This window comes from Alligator sinensis, unplaced genomic scaffold (assembly GCF_000455745.1).
Source record: "Alligator sinensis unplaced genomic scaffold, ASM45574v1 scaffold28_1, whole genome shotgun sequence".
In the NCBI taxonomy this organism is placed as follows: Eukaryota; Metazoa; Chordata; order Crocodylia; family Alligatoridae; genus Alligator; species Alligator sinensis.
This window is the reverse complement of record NW_005842133.1, coordinates 1858191-1865251: the sequence shown is the minus strand read 5'-3', so window position 1 is coordinate 1865251 and position 7061 is coordinate 1858191. Positions and strand designations below refer to the sequence as shown.

Sequence of the window (7061 nt, the reverse complement as noted above, 5' to 3'; positions counted from 1 at the left end):
AAATGTTTCAAAACTTTCAAAACATTTCGACAGCCCTTGTTTCATTTTGAGGCTGTTTCTAAGCCTTTCGTTTCGATTTTGCTGTTTCAAGCTTGAAACGAGTCAAAACAGTGCTGAAATGAAACAGCCAGCGAAGTTTCGCACAGCCCTAACTTTCAGTATATGATTTGTTTTTTTTCTGGTTCAAAGATGACAACTCCCCCTCCTTAAAAGGAGTACTTCTGGGGACAAGGGGAGGGACTTCTGGTGGCAAAGGTCAGGGGCAGGACATCTGGTCCCAAGATGGCAACCACAGGCAGGGCATGTGTCAAGAGACAGGGCTACTCTTGAGGCCCTGAACAGCTCATAAAACTCATTACGGCGAAATAATTGCCCGGCCCCGCATTAGGGGCTGCAATCCCCAGTGAGATCACAGCAGAAAAGAAGTCCTGATCCCTAGAGAACCTCTGGTTCCCTGAAGCTGCAGTTACCCAGGGATAGGACGACACTGTCCTTCGGTTGCTCTGTAGTAACTTTCTCTAGCCGAATGCTCTGCAATAAATGAAATAAAACAGGGCAATACAGTATACTCCGTTTAACTGCATAAACTCAAAAGCGAAAGGCAATTCTGCACTTACACGGGATATGCACTTAGCCAATGGGTAATGCCAGCAGTTACGTACACCATGCGACCGCCACAGGGTTATTAGGAGCCCCAGAACTGACGAACTCCTCTCACTGTCAAGGAAGGCTTCTACTATTCAGTTTTGTAGCTGCTATTACCAGGCTTGAAAAACAACAGTTGCACGTCCGTTTCAGTCATGGCGATACCCCGGCAATGACATCCCACTTACTTAACCAACACCGCTTATTTGGGGTGCGCCAATACAGATTGTTTCGGGCCGATACCGACGGTCGATTTTTAAGGAGCCGTATCAGCCGATACCGATCCGACCGTCAATGTCTGGGCAGGCCAGAGTGCACTGATGCATCAGATCGGCATCAATGTAAGGAAAGCTGACAGTATTGGCAATCGGGTTTTTTGGGCCAACGTGGCCAATAAATGCCCCCATGCACCCAATGTCCCATGCAGGGGCGCAGCCCGGCAGTGTCGGGCTGGTTAGTCTGTTGGGGGGAGGGGAGGGGGGCAGATCGAGGCCCCCCGCGGTGAGGGAGGGAGTGGGATTGGGCTGGGGCAGGCGCTGTCCAGCATATAATGGACACATATAATGCAACGTACAAATGCAACACACATAATGCAATGTACAAATGAGACTGTAAAAACCTTTTGGTAAAAGTAGGTGGCAGGACAGAAGATGGGGTGAGAGAACTCAAAAAATTTTAAGAAGAAAAATATTTAAATATCTAAAATATAGTCAGGTCTAATATATTATGATCTGTTTTGAAATTGAAAAAAAATGAAGATTTTTCTACAACTTAAAAGGAAAAAATCAACATGCTTTAACTGCCACTTCATGCACACACAAAACTTTAGAAAAGGGAATTTTGTTCTTGTTAAAGATACAAACCAATAATGCACAAGTCTCATACCAAAATGTTTTACAGGAAGCCAACCTTGGTCAGTAACTCTATTCAACCTCTGAATGCCAGATTTTTTTTTTATCACATTGCACAGTTTTCTCAGTGTTTGCTGCCTCCTCTCATAAGGTGCATAATATGCTGTTCAGTATGGCCATGTCTCACTGCAACATCAGTATTTCTAAGGATACTGTACTTTGTACACAGGCTCACAAAAGAACTGAACTTTGTTCAACAAAACAGCTAGGGGAAATGATTAAAATATTTTTGAGACAGCTCTCAATGTTGTAGGTTTCACCATGACATCCTGCTTAAGCTGTTTCCCCTCCAGTGTACAGGACTAAGGTAAAATTCAATAAAGATTTAATTTAACACACAGAACAAAACATAGGCACCCATGTCAAAGGATGACATTCTGTTTGATTTACCAAATACAGTCTTGTCTGAATACAGGCTGAAATCCTGACTTCCTGATGAGTACCTTCCATCCAGACATGAGAGGTTTGATGATCATTATAACATCATTACAATGTTTTTTTAGCCCTTAGGTTGTTGATACATACTGTCAACCTTAACTCCACCTTACTGTGTGTTGTTAAGAATGTGATCTTTTGTTTTTTTGGGTTTTTTTTATAGCCTTGCAAAATTATCACCCGCACTAAGCAGCCTACACCCAAAATTCACCACCACACTGCTTTTCATGACAATTAGTGACACCTTTGAAAAAAAGAATCCATTCCTTGTATAAATGCCCCTTTAAGACTGATTTATGCAATCTAAAAATTCCCCACACCACTGTGCAGTGTAATTTGTTTCTATTCAGGTTTTTATAGTTGTAACTCATGGTACAAACATCTTTTTTTATACTGATGTGGCTGGTATCTCTCATTTGTAGCTCTTTCCTTATTCATTTGGAGGGACTGTCATGTTTGTAGGTTAACTGTGACATGCCACATGGTTACAAGTTCAGGCAAAGCCACAGAAGGTTCCTTTATGTATGTAACCGAAATGATGAGGTTTGAGGTAGTTCTTAGATCCTGGAGGACTGTTTAAGTTGAAGAGAGATTCTCCTGAATTCTTTCATCTGATATGGAATCAGGATGTGATATTTTCAACAATCATTTGACACCTACACAGTCAAATGGGTCACTAGTTGGCTGGAGGGCCACATCCAGAGAGTTGTGGTGGACAGGTCATTTTCGACCTGGAGGGATGTGGGCTGTGGGGTCCCCCAGGACTCGGTCCTTGGGCCTGCACAGTTCAACATCTTCAGCGACTTGGACAGGGGTGTAAAAAGCACCCTGTTCAAATTCTCAGATGACACTAAGACGTGGGGAGAAGTGGACACACTAGAAGGGAGGAATAGGTTGCAATCAAACCTAGACAGGTTACAGGGGTGGGTGGATGAGAACAGGATGGGTTTCAACACTGACAAAGTGCAAGGTACTGCACCTGGAGAACCAGCACCTACAGGCTGGGGAACTGTAGATAGACCCCATGATAGACCCTCCCCCGCGTAGGGTCTATCACGGGGGGAGGTTGATACAGCTCTCTCAGCCTCCCCCTGTGATAGACCCTGCAGGAGGAGGTTGAGAGAGCTGAATCTCTTCAGCCTTCACAAGAGACGGCTGAGGGGAGATCTTGTGGCCGCCTATAAATTTATTAGGGGAGGTCAACGGGGAATAGGGAGAGGAGGCTAGATAGTTACCTGGCTGGGGTCATCTGACCTCGGTCCTCTTTCCTGCCAGGGGCAGGAGGTCGGACATGATGATCCATTGTGGTCCCTTCCGACTCTACAATCTATGAATCTATGAAACTCCCTTCTCGTCAGTGCAGAGGCAGAAAAGGATCTTGGAGTCATTATTGATGCCAAAACGAACATGAGCCGACAGTGTGGGGATGCGGTCAGGAAGGCCAACTGTACTTTGTCATGCATCCACAGATGCATCTCAAGCAGGTTCAAGGTGATCCTGCCCCTCTATACGATACTGGTTAGGTTGCAGCTGGAGTACTGTGTCCAGTTCTGGGCGACGCACTTCAGGAGGGATGTGGACAACGTGGAGAGGGTCCAGAGGAGGGCCACCTGCATGATCAGGAGTCAGCAGGGCAGGTCCTATGAGGAGAGGCTATGGGACCTGAACCTGTTCAACTTCCACAAGAGAAGGCTGAGGCGGGGATCTAGTGGCTGTTTACAAACTAGTCGGGGGGACCAGCAGGCATTGGGGGAGTCCCTGTTTCCCCCGAGCACTACCAGAAGTGACAAGAAATAATGGTCACAAGCTGGACGAGGGATTCAGGCTAGATATCAGGAGGTGCTACTTCACTGTTAGGGCGGCTAGGATCTGTAACCAACTTCCAAGAGAAGTAGTGCTGGCTCCTACCCTGGGTGTCTTTAAGTGGAGGCTGGATGAACACCTCACCGGGGTCCTTTGACCCCAGTACTCTTTCCTGCTTTGGCAGGGGGTCGGACTTGATGATCTGCTCGGGTCCCTTCTGACCGTACCAACCATGAAACTATGAAACAAAGATCAGACTACTAAAATCCCATTCTTTCTTCCTTCTCCTTAGTTTCTGCTCTTCTAAACCTATGTCTGAGTGTAAGTTTCTCTGATACTTGAGTATAATTGTATAAAATTATTATATATTGTTTCTTATCCTTGAGGCATACAGGTATATGCCTATATGGGTTTGTCGGTGAAAATACAAACCATTTAATGTTGATTCCTATTGAGCCATTTCAAAACTAGACAAACATGCATTGTTTAATCCTTATATTTGATATGCTTTACAGTGACAATTTGGTGAAAAATGGCTGATGGAACCTACATTACTTCCATCCTCCCTATAATGTAATGCATGACCCCATATCTTTGTTTTACTGCAGGAGCCACCAACAAATGGAACACAAGTTAACTTAAACCTAGAGGAGGCTGGTGACATCTGAAAGAGGGTAGGCAAAACTGATGTGCAAAGGTGTGCTCAGAGTTAATTTAGACTGATCAAAATGATAGCTGTGAACCACAGTGAGCCCTGCTATAATGAAAGCATAAAAATTCATGGAAGCCAAGAGCATCACCCTGTTATTTCAGGGCTGAATTTCATTTGCCATACCTGACACCACAAATATTAGACAAAACCTATCCTGAGGAACCACCACTGGTTAGCCTCAGGTCCATGTATTGCAAAGACAAAAAATTGATGCAAATGACAGATGGTAAGAAACAAGGAAGATGCATTACAAAAGTTACAGTAACTGGCAACATGGGTTGAATCATTCCTTTTAGGTAGTCTACTGAAATGCATCAAAGTAACTGTTAAAAGTTAACCAGTATTACTACAGAGCTATGGAAATTTATATGAGTACTAGTTATCTGGAATCCGATACTAAACTTTTTGCAGGTGACTTGACAGAATTTTGTAGTCACCACGGTAAAATGAAAATATTTGTTAATTGGAAAAAAAGTTGATGATCTAAACAGTATGGTCACAATTTGAAGCACTCAAAACATCTCACTCTGACCCCTTTTCAGAGTGAATTTTATTTTCCATCCTTACAAGCTCATTGCAAGTCAAAGCCCTAGAAAACTGTGGTTGTTTACAGAGATGGCACTGGGGGAAAAAGAACAAATGACAAATGACTCTTGGTGAATACTTTTATTATTAAAAAAATAATGCTCTCTAATAAGCCTCCCTGTCATATGTAAAAGTAAAATCATACTGTGCCCCTCCCTATTAACCTATCATATTCAGTCAATTGTCCAATATTATTTTAACAAGTGCTTTCCAGTTGTCTTTCATTAAAAAAAAAAATCATTTTGTTCTGTAGACCACTGTCTGTTTGCAGGGTAATATACAAGAACCCCAACAGTTTTGGGGATTAAGATTGGATGGGGATCTGTGAAAAGATCTCCTGGAAATATAGTCCATGCAATGAAATGATTGAACTACTATTATGAATTTTAGTTATTGTAGTAGAGCCCAAAAGTGACAGATTATTTCTTTTTATTCCAGGGAAAGTGGGGCAGCAGTGCTCCGATGCCCTCTGTCTGACCAGCTGCTGTTTGGAGTATGTTTGCTACTTAGAAAGGAACTGAAATTCAGGTACAATCCATGTAGACCTGTGAAATAAAAAGAAAGAACTGAGGAACATACCCCCCAAATCTGTGGAAATCTGCTACCTTTCTCTGTCTCTGGCTGTGGCTCTGATCTTCCTGTTGGGACACCTCATTCAGTTCCGTTTCTATTGGAATTATTGACAAGTAGCAGCTTCAAGTATTATAAAGCTGCTCAGTTCATTTCAGTGGAAATTTAAACCTTTTCAGGTATTTTTAAATCTATATCTAATTTCTTTATTAGACTTTTTATTTTTTAGTCAGTAGCATAATTTCTTTGTTCCACATATGATTTGACTACAGGAAACCCTTGCTATTTGTGCACTCCAGATTTGCGGATTCAGATATTCACAGGGGAGGGCAGAGCCGGAAGGGGAGTGAGTGCCGGGGATGTGGAGGGTGGTGGCGGCAGCGGCATCTTTTCCCCCAGCAGCAGCTGTGGCGATGCTCAGGGGGGAAGGGGTCAGTCCCCAGGTGCCGCAGGGGAGCCCTGGGGACGGGGGCAGCGGAGGCATCTTTTCTGCCACTGCTGCCCGAGGGAGCGCGGTGTTCGGAGGGGCGGGAGGGAAGGGGTCAGTCGCCAGGTGCTGCAGGGGAGCCCCGCCAACAATGGAGGGGGCAGCAGGTGGTGGCTGTGGCGTCTGACAGGGAGCCCCATCAGCATTCGCAGATTTTGCCATTCGCGGGGATCTCTGGAACGTATCCCCCGCAAATGGCAAGGGTCTCCTGTATTTTAATTATCAGAATTTCTCATCCTCTGAAAACACTTTCTTCTTCAAATATTAGTTTGAAACTTTAAAGAAAGTTATAATTTGATTCTTAGGTAATGGCAATTGGCATTTTTATAATACTAAAAAGTTGGTGATGTGTGACAGTAGTTCACTATTTCAAGCTTCTATTTGGTGATGTACTTAAACACCTTTCTAACATAAAGCAAGTGAGAAGTCCTTTTTTGTGTCCAAAGAATTGTTAAAGGACAGAGTTGTCAAATCAATTTTCATGCAAGGAATCTCAGATTTATAGCAAATTTCCTTCTGTGGTAAGGTTTTAAGCCATCAGTTTCATGAAAAAAAGAATTTGGCATTTCAGACAAATGTTTTCTTTGAAAAAGCTTATACATAGCTTATGAAACAAACATTTCTGAACTAAATGGTTAGATTGATTTCATTCTTCTGATCAGCTAAAGTCCTTCGGATTTTAAATTTATATAATTTTTAAATAATTTTCACAATGCTGTTGCTGAAAAAGATTTCCTGAACAATGAGTATTTAAAATCTTAAAAAAAACAACCTATTGCTGTAAAGGTTCCAACAATAATCTTATTGGGTGTTTATAGATGTGCTCCAGGAAGTTTGGGGGATGGTGCTTTATTTAGCGCAGCTCCAAGAGCTGTGCTAATTAAAAGCATCTGGACCGTCATGTGCTTCAGCA

General features: G+C 43.0%; 2 protein-coding genes across 8 annotated transcripts in view; one reads left to right on the top strand and one right to left on the bottom strand.

The window, feature by feature from the left end:
- Nucleotides 1-762, bottom strand: part of ACADSB (acyl-CoA dehydrogenase short/branched chain) — a 46577-nt gene extending 45815 nt beyond the window's left edge. For 5 of the 7 annotated variants that reach the window (XR_003094400.1, XM_025205894.1, XM_025205892.1 and 2 more), the window contains exon 1: nucleotides 618-762. The gene's annotated coding sequence lies outside the window, so the exon portion shown is untranslated. Of the gene's footprint in view, nucleotides 1-470; nucleotides 532-617 lie in introns of all 7 variants that reach the window. The other 2 variants (XM_025205893.1, XM_025205898.1) reach the window with 1 other exon arrangement.
- Nucleotides 763-3451: 2689 nt separating this feature from the next.
- Nucleotides 3452-7061, top strand: part of IKZF5 (IKAROS family zinc finger 5) — a 12623-nt gene continuing 9013 nt past the window's right edge. Inside the window, exons 1-4 of the mRNA XM_006025127.3 lie at nucleotides 3452-3482; nucleotides 4087-4115; nucleotides 4403-4468; nucleotides 5530-5840. The gene's annotated coding sequence lies outside the window, so the exon portion shown is untranslated. The remainder of the gene's footprint in view (nucleotides 3483-4086; nucleotides 4116-4402; nucleotides 4469-5529; nucleotides 5841-7061) is intronic.